Below are 13,618 nucleotides of genomic sequence, written 5' to 3'. Positions count from 1 at the left end.
GTGCGATAGAGAGTAACAGAGAACTCTGGGGGTTGAGGGTTGATCGACAAATGAAAGAAGGAGGTCTAACTTTGCTAATGTTCGGGACGATCGAGATGCTTTAAAGTGAACTTTCTGTCCCAAAATGAGGAGATCAATATTGTGATCTTTAAGTGAATTTATCTATTATATAAAATTTGTGCAATTTGAAGTAAAGTTCCATACAAACCTCATGAGCGGGAGATAGAACTGTCACTACAATACACCAAACATCTGCATAGGCTAGCCAAATACCTACGCCTCTTAGGTGGATCGGTTTCCATCTTCTGGTTCTGTTCGATCCTCCCATCCATGCAGAGAGCTCATACACCTTACGGACTTCGACTGACATACAACGGTGCGGTAGGATCGAGCGGAACGGTTGTATGCTGGCTTTTCAAGTCGCTTCCTTCCCAAACCCCTTGGCTTCGTTTGCGGTGATGCCCAAGGAATGAAGCTCTCTCAATGCACTCACACATAGACCCACACACGCACACACACAACCGTGCACAGTGGAGGGCACGAAACGAATTGAAGTACGGCCCACAGATCTCAAGACATTCCCGGTTCACCGTAGCAGGTCCAACAACGACACCAACACAACCACACGCGTGGAACCGCGTCCGCGTCTTCCGTCTAGCTCGCTCTCGAGCAGCATAGCGCCGCACTCCTGTGGGAGTGAGCGTGAGAGATCTTGCTCTCGGTGGTAGAATTGCGTGTGTGTGCTTGTGTGTGTGTGTATTGATGCCAGCTTGCGTGCTGGAGCGGAGCAGGAACCCCGGGGTACTGGAGCGAGAGGGAATGGAACGATTGTCTTCTGCTGCGAGAAAATATTTTCTCCAGCCTCAGGTTCAGTAGTGGTCCGAATACGAAGGTGTTGAAATACCGAACGACGCTGTGCGCGCGGACCTACGTTGTGTGCATTTTTGCGTTCAGCCTGAGACTGACCCGTGATCATCATCCTCAATATCGAACGTTGATTGTTAGACGCAATAAGTGCAGTAGCTCGTTTTAACACGGTTAACGGAAAAAAAGATTTACCACAAATACGGCGGTAGTGAAACAGTGCCACGAAATCGACGCAATTCGATTCGAATCGAACGAAACAGAGGTGAGCAACAGCTTCGCAGCGAACGAGGCGAGCGCGCACGACGTGTCGCGGCTGTAGAGCGTGGTCAAAAACGAGAGACTTCAACGCTGCAGCAGCCGACGAACCCGAGTACGAGTGCGCGCGCGCCCGCGCTGTTGTGATATCCGGTGCCATGGAAAGCCTGCTAGCAACGGGGTAACGGGAGCCAATGAACTAGAAAACGGGCTGTACCACGCCACTCCGGCAGAAGGCGCTGTTTAAATAGATCGTGCTTGATCTAGTGTGGTACTACGTGGTGTTCGGTGGTGGTGCGGTTGTGGAAGGGAAGAAAAGGTGAATATCGAGTAGTGATACTATCTTGCCATGGCCGCTGGGCTAGTGATAATAACAAGGATAACCTCAATTTGAGTGAGTGAGGCTGCGCGATGAAATGGTTTGTTTGTTTTGTGAGAGTTGATCACTGTTGTGGTGCTGTTGTTGTTGCTGTTTTGTGATTTGAAACCCCGTGTACGAAAATGTGAATGGTGGTAGTTCAGCATCATCCGGATGACCAGCCGCGGCCAAACAAAGCATGCTATGAAAACGAATCCAAAGCAACGAAGGCAAACGTACAAAACACACAAATTGCGCTTTTCGCTGTGCATTTTCTGCTGGGCTGGGTGCGAAGGCGAAGGCGCAACGGGCAGCGGCGGCAAACATACCAACGGAGTCACACTCGAAACCCGATGCTGCTGCTGCTGCTGCGTCGGCCTGCAAGGCAAGGTGCACGCGCTGCAGGTTGAGGTTGAAATTAAGGAAAATAAGCAACAGAAGACACACACAACAAAAAAAAAAAACAGATCTCGCGCACTGTCCCGGGTGTGTGCAGGCAGCAGCAGGAGCGCTTGCGGTGCTCGAGGCAAACTCGAGTGCAGCACGGGAAGAGGCAGCAGTCAGACATGGCAGAAATGGCAGCAGCAGCAGCAGCGGCAAGACGCATCTCCGAGCTCGTGGAGCGGCCGCGTGGAGTACGAGAAAGAATTTTTTAAAAGGAAATTTTTGTAGCTGCAAATAGGAATTTTAATCACAAAATTTTTCGGATACATTCTGATTTTGCTTACGTTTGATTAAAGTGAGGAGTGAGATTAAATTTATTTTTAGTATTCTTCGCCGCTCTTGCTGCGCCTTCCTTCGGGCACCGGTTTTGTTGTTTTTTTTTTTTGCATTTAGTTGCTGCTCCGCCGCCTGTTGCCGCTTGTTTCGCTGCTCCGTTGCCGTCTTGCGCGCTCGCATCTCGCAGTCCCTTGTTTCAGGCCCACCACCACCCCGCAGGTCCAGTTTCCTTTCTCCCCGCTCTCTTCCCCAACCCTTGTGTCCTGTGTGTCGCCGTCGTGGCGCAAGTTATTTGCGGCCGATTGTCACCGAAAGGAAGAACGGAAGGGCAAGGAAGAATAATAAATTGGCCAGACCACGCTCCCGAGCCGAGGGTCTGGTGATACGTGCGTGCGGTAGCAGTAGCCAACACCAGCGTAATAGTAGGAAGGAGCGAGAGAGAGAGAGAGAGAGAAAGAGGGAGCAAGATTTCTAGCGATGGCGGGTGAGAAAGAGCAAGCGCGAGAGTAGTGTTTGTGCGTGGTTTGTGTGCCAAATGGGTAGTCCCGGCTAGCTTAATATCAGGCATGAGGGAAGGGGGAAGGGGGAGGAGGGGAGATGGTGAAAAATAAGCAAAAAAAAGAGGAAAAAAGTGTGGCTGCTTGAGCGTTCCACTTGCTGCTTTTCAGGTTGATGCTGCCTGAAGGATGTGTGGCGGCCGACCGCCGGTGTTTCGTGTAATGCAAATGTGATGTGTGAGTGGTGGTAGTGTTTTGCAAGCATAAGTTCCTGAAGTTTGTTCATCAGTGAATTAGTGAAACAGAAAAGGAGTGTGAACCCGATGGAAGAAACCGCCCGCGCGAGCCCAACGCTCTAAGGCTCATCACATCTTGGGCGAGTGAAAATAGGTGCCAAATCAATAGCATCAGAAGCATATCCTGTGTAAAGTGTGCGTGTTGGTGTTGGTGGTGAAGTGCTCTCGAGATTTGCCCACCCGATTTGCTGCGAAGATCGAAGATCGTTCCGACGCACGGAAAGTCGAGGTACGATTTGAAACGGTGGCTTAAAGGTGATCAGTGTCCGATGGAAATGGCCGTTTTTTTCTTGGCTTAGAAACCAAGCCCCTGCCCTTAACGAAGAGCTGACGAAGTGTTAATTCGCACCAGTGCGCGATTAGTGCGAAAGAGCGAAGCCAAATGTTGTAAATGTTGCGTGTGAGTGAAAATGAGGCTAGAAGAATCCATGCAGTGATAATGGGTAGTTGTTAACTAAGCCTATCGAAAAGCGATCGTTCACATGCAGTGCTAGTGTTGCAGCATCTACCCGGTGGCCGATCGCATTGGAGGAAGAAATTGTGCAACGCCAATATTTACCGTGGCATCCAGCAGTGCGGATTTTGTGGAAGAAATTTGAAACACACAGAAAGAAAAGATTCCAGCAGAGCGGTGAACGTGGTGCAAGGTAATTATATAACCTTTCCCCAAGCGCGAAACTCAAGACAACATATACACACACACCCATGCCTGTTCCGAGGCATGCTGCGATCATGCGAATTGTTCGACACGTTGATGACCGGTACGAGAAAGATTTGGTACGAAATCGCTCAAACAGCAAGCGACGAACCCGCTGAACTCAACGCCCGGGGGTTGCAGGGGCTTTTTTTTTGCGCAACATCACGCGCCGTCGAATGTGTCCACCGGCCGTTCGTGGCAACGTAAAGGGTCGGAGAGATGGGGCTGCATTCACTCGATTGGCTGTGCAACAAAGTAACATTAATCCGCAGCTTCCGACCATCAAAAATCGCCCTGGGAAAGAAACAGTCGCGCTCCACATATATGTATATACACAAACGCGATGGTACCTCATCAGGATCGAAAGGGCTTGATGTTGATGCGCCGACGAACCTGTTTCATGATGTTTTTTTTTATACACATATACCCCCACCACCCAACCGCACAGTACACAGTGCATCCGTGTCTATCTTTTTCGATACGGCCACCGCCACCGACCGACAGACCAAGTCCTAATCGACGTGCAAGATCGCGCATTTCGTGGGGTACATTTCCGCCCGGATCACTGCGAGGCACTTGCACCCGCTGCAGCTCACCTGCGGTCGCGGCGCGCTGCAGCTGATGCTGACAACGTCAACATTGCCTTTTACTGGGCTCGGGCTCTATTTGTTTAGAGCAAGCGGCTGCAGCTCGAGCACGGCGGTAAGGTAGGAAGCGCGCAGCAGCAGCACACTTGTGTGGATTTCTCTTGAGTAATCGTAAATTTTATGGTCCTTTCGGTTCTCTGCCTTTTCGTCCCGCTGGCCACTTTCCATCCCTTCGATGCAGCGGTGTCGGCGAGATCGCCCTTCGCTGCTTCGGCTGCACTTGCGCTGTGCCTAGAGCGAGGGAAGCTTTCGAGCGGGTTGAAGCGTTTGCACATTGCCCTGACAACCGTCACCCATGTGTGGATTGGCAGCGCACCTTCAGCACCATCCATCGCTTCCCCTTCTTTCTGTCTGTGCGCGTTGCGCGATTGATGGCGGATTGCAAATCCAACGGACGGGTTTGGCTGTCGCCCCGCGCGCTACGAGAAATCATTCGATCGTTCACTAATTAGTCAAGTGTTTTGTCCATTCAGCTGGCCGCCAGCTTCAGCGATGCTGGCCTAACATGGTTTAATGAACGGCCAAAAAAGGGCCCGCACCGCCAAGAGAGTGAGGTTTCACCAACAAATAAAGAGAGAGCGATAGAGAGAGAGATGCTCTTAGCGGGTGGGGTGGACCATTTAGAGATAAAATTGAGCGCTAAATGATATTCTGCGATTGGTCCGACCGGCGCACTGGTGTCTGTATGCCGTTCTAATTGCTCGATCGATTTGGCATGATCGTTACCACGTTTGCCGTCGGTCGCTGCGAGGCTGCAAAACCGCGAGCCTGCTGCTTGCTCCGGTGAATGAATCATAGCTGTGTGTGCAGTGAAGCCTTCACAGTGCGCATGGCGCTGCTTGTTTGGCGGTTGGTTGGTTGGGCTGCAAACGTTATGCTCACACCGTGCATGTGCATGCGCCTGCAGAAAGTGTTACATCATAGGGCCGCCGCATGAAGGGGTATGCATGCAAAGGAATGTAACACAAATCGTTAATGTGTTTTTTTGTGAAAGATAAATAACTGGCTTAAAGTGAATGTTTACTGGAATAAACCACCCTTTCTCTCTCTTTCGCGTTTATAAAGAGCATATCAAAATCAGTTTTCCTAGACAACTAGCGTAAGATTGATTTCCTTTTTTGCAAAAGGTTTTTTGTTTGCTACGTTCGTTACGAAGCCTCAGTTCAGGTTGATTTTGAGCGATACAAAGAGAACCAACCTCAACGCCGCCTTCACTAACACCAACCAACCTCCCCCAGGGTAATCACTCGCGCAGTCTTTCGGATGCCATCCTTGCCATCCCATTTACGTCACGGACCGAATGTTACAAGCTTTTTGATTGTTCTATAATTACATGGTTCAGTTCTAGATTGCCTCGGTGGACGCCGAATGAAACCAGGCCGGAGAGCAGCGGCGAATCCGAGCTGTTTCGTTTCGGCGACGGCCGTTGGCTGCCCTCGGGGCTGTGTCCAAATGTGCTCGGTTTCTATGAAGCGATCCCGAGCAGTGGTTCGTCTGCCGGTTGTGCTTTGTTAGCCTTCCGGTCCTCCAGCCGAAACGATCAACACTTCACGATGGTAAAGATAATGAAGATCCTTTCTGTGTCTGGGGGAGGTTCGTCGCTTACCACCACCATCGCAGCGGAAACTGGGCAAAAGATACGCGCTAGGGTTGCGCTTCCTCCGAAATAATCGATTTCCGAGAAGCAAAACAAAAAAAAGAGGAAAGGAACAAGGACAATGGCGCTGGGGCAGTCATTTTTATCGCCCGAGCGGTTGTTAAGCCGAGCCGAGAGAGGGTTTGGTAGTTTCGGTTTTATTGTAGTAAATTTGTGTGTTCATTTGATGCAGTGAAGTGAATGTGCCAGCAGTAATGATCGCGCCGGGGAAATAATTTGATACGAAGGAGTGAAGATTATGATTGCACCTCATCACTCAAACCTCCGGAAAGGACACCTTCTTGATTGAGCTTGAAAATTGTTGCAAAGTTGCAGTCCGCTAGTAATGGTGATGTGCAGCACCTTCCACACTGTCAGTCATAAAAAAACGTTTTTTTCGTTAAATGTGAAACATTCCAACGCACCCCGTTTCTTGTCATTTCGTTTGAGCATAATTATTCCGTCACGTACCAAAGAAAAGAGAAGCAAAGAAGTGCCACGAGTGGTTCGGAAAGGTTTTACAAATAATTGTAGCCGTTTGACAGATTGATTTTATCGCATCGACCCTTCCTAAACCGTGGATTCCGTGGCATTCCACCGGCCGCGCAGGTAAAAGCACACACTCCCACACCCCGGTGTTGTTCGTTATGCGTGGTGTAGTTTTCAACAATTATGTGCATCCTTTCCGGTTGCACTGAAACGTACACCTGGTTCGTGGGTTCGTGAGAATCCTACTCCCCAGTACGGGTAATCATCATGCGACTCGAGTGTGTTTTGTTGGTTCCCTTTTTTTATTCGTGCCTCATTTTACAATTGTTTTTATGATGCTCGAGAATCGACCCAAACGTCCCTGAACCATGAATCATGGTTGACGCAATCGAAATGGATGGGCTGTTGATCGAAACGACACACTGTGGTCATGTGGTGGATCGATCTCTACCCTAGCCCTTTAGAAGGCAGCACTCTGGCAGTGCGGCTACTGCTTGCTTAATCGAGCGATGGAGCTTTTTTACGATTTTCTGCGTAAATGCGTCCTGCTGCAACCGTTGTCCAACTCTCAGTGTATGGAAATGTGTGTATGGAATGCGCAAAGGTCTATGACGAGAAAGCAAGGGGTTGTTGTGTTATTTTGTGTACGCTTTCTGTTGAACCATCCCGAAACAGAGCGAGAGAGAGCGAGAGCGAAGGTGTGTAGTGTACATTACACCCAGGTCGCCTAGACCGCTTTTCAGCACCGACGTCGTCGTCTGCTGGCGTAGCCAAGAACCAGGTCGACCAAAAGGCGGTGGGCAGACGTGTACGATGATGAAGAATTTGTTACATGATGTGCAGGTTCAACGAGATGTTGCTTTTTTTTTACGATTTATTAACGACGGTCCGACAGCCTTCCTTCCTTCTTTGTTCGCCGGGTCGACGGTACAGGCTGGACGTGAACAGCCTCACAACAACAATAGGAACCACCGGGGCTTAGGGCTTTCTGGGTTTTGCTTTCTGGTGCCCCGTTGCTGCCGTCGCTCCCGAGAATTGGGAGAGAAAAAAAAGTAAATTAATTTTCGATTTTACGACCCATTGTGCGCGCAAGCAGCACGGCCACGCGGACCCAACGGAGCATGTGTTTCTTATTTTATACGAGCGTTGAAAGACTCGAGCATCGAGCATCCAGCATGCCCAGTGTGCGCCAGTGTGCGCTCACCAACTCACTATCAATCGATGGAACCATCGCTCATATCTCTCCGCTCGCTCGGTCGCTCGGAGGTTGGCTGCCAACTGTGAAAGGTCACTGCGGAAAGTATGCGCCATCTTTCTCTCTCCGTCACGAGGCGGTGGCTCATCTTTCAGGCTCGAGATGGCTCGATTAGGATGCAGCCCCAACACCCCCAACACAGCCCGCGAACGCTAAGCAAATCAAACTCATTAGGAAGCAAGGGACGGGCTTTATATGGGCCTTTTAGCTAACCGTTTCCCATCGTTTCGCTAAAATGTATTCCGGTTTTTTGCATCGTAAAATAGGTTGTTTATGTTGCTGTGCGCGGTTCGGGTGGCCGTGTTGCGAGGGAGGCACACCGCCAACACCGCTCGCGGCTGGAAAGCGGGTGACCATTCGTCACGCTTGGCATTCCCGAACGCGTCCCCGAACCAATCACCATCAACGTTCGGCGATCGTTCATCATCCTTTTTCATCACCAGGCAAAAATCGTTAGCGTTTGATTGCGCACCGGGATAAGGGAAGGTTGATGGGCGACAATTGCGAAAGTGACGCAACCACGCAACAGGACCAGGACCCGCGCGGGGGCATAAGCTCGACCAGGGAATACATTATCGATGGAATAAAAACAACAAAAAAAGCCGGCACAAGAACGCAATCGTCATTAGCGCTGGAGTAACATGAGCCGTTTGCCGGTTGCGATTAGCATCGTTAAAGGTTTTAATTGTTTGTAAATTCTTAATGCTTAGATAAAATACCAGCGCGCCACCGTCGATGGTTCGTGGAGGAGATTCCTCTTGGGGGGACTGGTCGTTACCGTGCTTCGAGCGAACAAGCTCTGTTTTGTTCTTTTTTTTCTTTTCGGCAGTGGCGGCGGCAGCGTCTCTGCTCGCTGCTGCCTTTGTTTCTGATGAATAACAATAACGAAATATTATAAGTAGGACGATAAGCCAACACAACAGAGCGACATCGTGAAAGGGCATACTGTCAGTGATTGTTTTTCGGGACTCCTCCCCTCCCACTCGTTTCAGCAGCCGTTGTAAGCCGATAGGAATTTGTCCGATCTGTAGACAAATTGCCAAAAGATAAAGCGGGCTCAGAACTCGCTCACTCACCGGGGATGCGGCGGTGAATGAGCCTTTTCTTCTTAGAACACTCTAAGCACGTGATCGCGCACAGATCGCTTTCGGTTTGGGGAGGCGAGAAAAGATGCTAGAATTTAGCGGTTTTAGTGCACGCTTCATTCTTCTGCAGTTTCGCCCTGTGGAACGGACGGGATGAAACGTAGCGAAGGCAAAAGTTCCCCCCCCCCCTGTTCGTCTCGATCAAAGCCCCATCGTCGCGGTCGCGGTGGTACTGCTTGCTGGCAACACGAGCCTCCCCTTTCTCCTAACGCGAACGCAAATGCAAAGAAAACCGCGAAGGAAATGTTCTGCAAAGCGCTTTGCGCAAAGGCATGCAGCAGCAGCAGCAAGCGCGTGGTATCGAGGCAGCAAGAACGCGAACGGCGATCGGTACACGAACACACACACACACCGGCCTACTACTGCCGTGCGCGTATACTTTTCGCCATCTCGCGCGCGTTCGGGCGTTTGCTGGATCCGTGCGTGGAAGATGCACGCGGGCGAAGATCTCGTGGACCGCTCGCTCGCTCGCTCGTTCGCGCTGGTGCGGCTGCTGCTGCGGGCGGATCCCGGGCCCGGGCCCAGCCTCATGCCAAAGGTATAAAATATTACAGTCACATTTGTTATTTACTGTCTGGGATTATATATGTTTATTTATCGCTGCCGCTGCTGCGTCGCACTGCCATATGGCCTATGGCCCCGTGCAGCAGCATCAGCGTGTCCCTCGTGCTAAAAAAAACACACACACACAAAATGCGGCGTTCGTCCAACGCAACGTTGATCGCGCCCGATCCGTTCATCCGCTCGTTACTACTACTACTACTGCTGGGCCCAGCGCTACTAGTACCAACGCACGCAGCAATGGGGCGGGAGATGTGGCGAGGAGGAATATTACCGATTTCGTTTCTTTCGGCTCTCAATTTCCATTTTCACTTCATTTCTTGAATCACAATCCCCCCTCTCCCCCCGCCCCCAGTGCGATAGGAGAGAAAGAGAGCGCGAGGCGCGCGCACGCCGCCAGGCAGATGAGATAAGCGGAATGCAACATGACAGATCCCTTCGGTCGTTTGCCTCGCGCTTGTTTGACGTTTGTTTGGTGGTGCCGTTGTCGCTTCCCCGTCTCTCTCCTCCTTCTCACCCTTACGCTCGTTGCCGATCAATCCAGTGCCAATGGTGACATTTCAGCGCTGGGTATAGATTATCGGGCAGCCGCTCCGGTGAGCGCTCCGTGCCGTCCCTCGATCGTGCCGGTGTCAATTAATGAAAGATTGCTCCGGAGAAGGCGTCGTTTGAGAAACAGCAACAGCGGCCCAAGATGCACAGTGTTGTTTTACGATCGCTCTGTCGATGCCATGTCGATGCTCCTTCCTGCTCTCCCCCATTTGCGTGTGTGTGTGTGTGTGGTGGTTTGCGTCTTCCGAATTCCGGTACGATCGGTTTCATTTCCGGCTACCGATTGACGGCGAGCGTGGGCTTGCGCGACCAACGATCCAGTGAGGTTGCCGTGCGTTGCGCTTCCAGAACCGGATTAGAGAGCGATGGGCGCACTGGGGAGGAGAAAGCGTAACGCGCCGTACCAGCGACGACAAACGACGACCAATCGCGATGGAGGCTGCGTGAGGATGATGAAGATCGTTTGCGTACGTTTGCGCTGCCGGTTGGAGCTGGTGGCTCGGCTGCAGGAAGTGATTTATTTCTTGTCGACTTTTTGAAGATCCAATTACGCGATGGGCCCGGCGGGACGCGACGGCCAATGTGGGAAATCCGGTCCAGGAATGTCGCCGTGGGAATGTCGGGGTCTCGGGGCCGATTTCGGAACGAGATCCGTTCGGGGTGCCGGAATAGACGAACGGGCGGATTTCGGACGAATTGGGGGCCGGCTGATGAAGCGGGCGTGCTAAACGTTTCGACATTGATCCCCGTTTGGTGCTCCATCCATTAGCGCGCTTGGACAGATGCGCGCACATGCAGGTTGATCTATTGTCTCGATTTCTTTGGGGGCTTCGCCTGGAAGATGTACGGTTTGTCAACGGCTCCCAATGGTAGAGAAGGGAAGACCGTTTGATAAACGCGTCGAAAGTTCATTTTTCCGTTATTTATCCCCGCACTACGGCTTGCCAACGAGTTCACAACCAGCCAACCAGCAACGTTACATATCTCTATCACTCTAAACTAGACGCATTCGTAGGCTAGAATTGGGGTGAAAGATGTTTATCGCGAGATGAGATTTATTTATCCTTCTGGCCAAAGTGTGGCCGCCCGCCCGCCCGGCCCGAAATGGCCCGATCGTGTATCGTGCGAGCTTCGTAAACCGGTGACAACCCTGCTATCTGTCAACGGTCATCTTTTTGTGGCCCCGGACAGCCCGCAGTCCGTGTGGCCTCCCGGAAGAAGTATTTTTGACGTTGTTGGTTGGTTTTTTGCTCTCCCTTCTTAAATCGATTCCGCAAACACTGTGTCGCACCTCGGGTTCGCTTGGCCGAACATGAGGGCAATTTTTCACCTTAATTACGGGAAGCTGAGTTCAAAATATTCGCAGGTTTCAAGATGTCGTCGGCCGGCTAAGGCCGTCCTAAAAGAGAGAAAAGGGAAGGAGAGTGTCCCCGTTTTGGGCACATTTCTGTCTATCTTTGTTTGGGCTTGATTTAAGATAGGTTTCTGCGTTTTCTATTTCAAACACGGGGGGGTTTGGGGTGTAACACGATGAATAAATGGCAAATTACGTCCAGACACGCTGTTGTAGAGTGTAGAGGACAGAAAGGATGAAAGCTATTTTTCTATGCCAGCTTTCGGTTCCATGTCTGTTTGTTTACGTTGCTTCAAACTTGAACAGCCAAATTTGAGCATCAAAAAAGCAAGAAAAAACTGACTCACCAATAGAGTATGTTGTTCGCGTAAATTCGCGCAGAATGTCTGTTTTCAAAAGAAATACATTTTTATTTTCTTCCAGTAGCATCTCTGTCCATCAACCTCGAACGTTTTCGGGCAAGTGGGCTTGTTAGACAACATCCTTCACTTCCCTCACTGTGCACACTGGCGAAAGTACATGCGTACAAGCGTCATGTCTTTCACGCTCGTTTAGGGAGCTTGTTTTACTGAATACGGCAGCCGGATTTCGGCCGGCACCTGGGCAATTTTGTTTTATTTCTGTTTGAGTTACAAATGATAAAACTGTAGCTTTTGGGGATGTGCAGGTGGCAGGTGTTAAACGGAAGCTTTCATAACATTTAAAGCCGCCCATTTTCTCAATCCCTCAACAGCAAAAAATCAACCACCCCGTTGGGTCGCGCGCCTAGGGGCAAAGAAAGGTGACGATAATGCCACCGTGTATACCCGTGCATAAGTAGCCGTCCCGAGACAGCACACTTGAAGACACACACTCACACATTTCCTGCCTAATTGAAGGATCTCCCGTCTCCCCCTTGGGGGGTTTGCTTGTGCGCTCGAGGGCAAACCAACTCCGGTCGGGGCTACCGGTTGCTGGTGATAGTGTCCATAATCAGACAACAACAACGAAAAAAACACACACACACACGGCAGTTTGCAACACAATTGTTGGCCAAAACGGCACTTAAACCTATCACCAGTGCCTAGCATAAAAGCGAGGTTGACGTCGTCACGCCAAAACGAAGGGACAGCCGAACGGTCTTCATGCATCTGACATTTACACCTTTCACCTGCACTACCTGGCTAGCCTGGCAGCAGCGCATTCCAGTAGGGTGGTGGGGGGTGTTTGGAAACCTGGGGAAAGATTTATTCGTGGGAGCGTGACTGCTGCTGCTGCTGCTGCTGCGAAGTGGTTTGGTTTGCCGCCGACCATTTGAGCGGCTGCCATTTGGGTGTTTTTGTTGCGTGCTCGCTTCCCAGGGCGTCATTAGGGCGTTTTGCTGCTGCTGCTGCTGCTCCATAGTCGCGTAGTTACGGTCGCCTACTACTTAACTGCCGACCTTTCTTCCCGTACTCGGCCTGTCTTGCGCGGAGCGAATGGAGCTGTTGCGGCCTCTTCGGACCTCTAGAACAGCGCCAATCTTTTATCGTAAGCAACGACTCCACAAAACAAAAGTCCACGGTGCCTCAAATCATTTTTCTCCCGCAATGTCGCAAAACAAAGGGCAGCCTCGGTACGGCTGAATCCTGCGTAATGAGCTGCGATCGAGGCACGATGCGTCCGCCCCATTAGAAATTCATCCAACCGGGCCAATAGGCAATGGGAAAAAGTATCCGTAGACGCGTGTGCGTTGCTACGGAGTTGGGTAAGGGCTAGCTTTGAATGGAGAAATGAAGAAAAGGTTAGCAACGCACTCTAAAGCACTCGCTTTCAATATGCGCAGCCTCACCGTCGTCGTCGTCGCCATCGTCTTCGTCTTGCGGCGGTGCGGCGCGGGCTTAATCAATCTTCTTCCGATCGTCCCAAAACGAATCGGCACCCATACCAAAGCACCCGGTTTCGGAGTATCCAGGGAAACGCACACGCGCACACACACAGCAATGAAAGGCACATTCTTTCAGCCCGTCGTATGGTGCGTTATTTTGTTTTATTGATACTCATTCCACACCACCTGAGCCGTTGGGCCCGGCCGTGATGGCCAAGCCGTGTTTGCCTTTTTTCCCCCTTTTTTATTTTCGGGGCCAATGGGCCGGTGTCCGGTGGGCGTCCGGTGGGGTTTGGGGATTCTGGTTCTCCGTTAATAAAATCTCTTAATAAAATTTTAATTGTTTCTCTTTCTTTCGCTGCCGCACCTCGTACCTCGGACCCCGTGTGGCTCCCTTTTTTAGTCTCGGGCAGCACGGCTTTGGAGCTACAGCACACATACAC

The 13,618-nt window shown here is 51.0% G+C and overlaps 1 protein-coding gene across 3 annotated transcripts in view; it reads left to right on the top strand.

Annotated features, from left to right (window-relative positions):
- Window positions 1-885: 885 nt before the first annotated feature.
- LOC120905124 (protein dachsous) overlaps window positions 886-13,618 on the top strand; it is an 87,417-nt gene continuing 74,684 nt past the window's right edge. The window contains exons 1-2 of one of the 3 annotated variants that reach the window (XM_040315883.1): window positions 886-1,129; window positions 2,869-3,640. The gene's annotated coding sequence lies outside the window, so the exon portion shown is untranslated. Of the gene's footprint in view, window positions 1,130-1,405; window positions 1,517-2,868; window positions 3,641-13,618 lie in introns of those variants that run through there. The other 2 variants (XM_040315885.1, XM_040315884.1) reach the window with 2 other exon arrangements.

This window comes from Anopheles arabiensis, chromosome 3, assembly GCF_016920715.1.
Source record: "Anopheles arabiensis isolate DONGOLA chromosome 3, AaraD3, whole genome shotgun sequence".
Classification (NCBI taxonomy): Eukaryota; Metazoa; Arthropoda; class Insecta; order Diptera; family Culicidae; genus Anopheles; species Anopheles arabiensis.
This window is presented reverse-complemented; position numbering and strand designations above follow the sequence as displayed.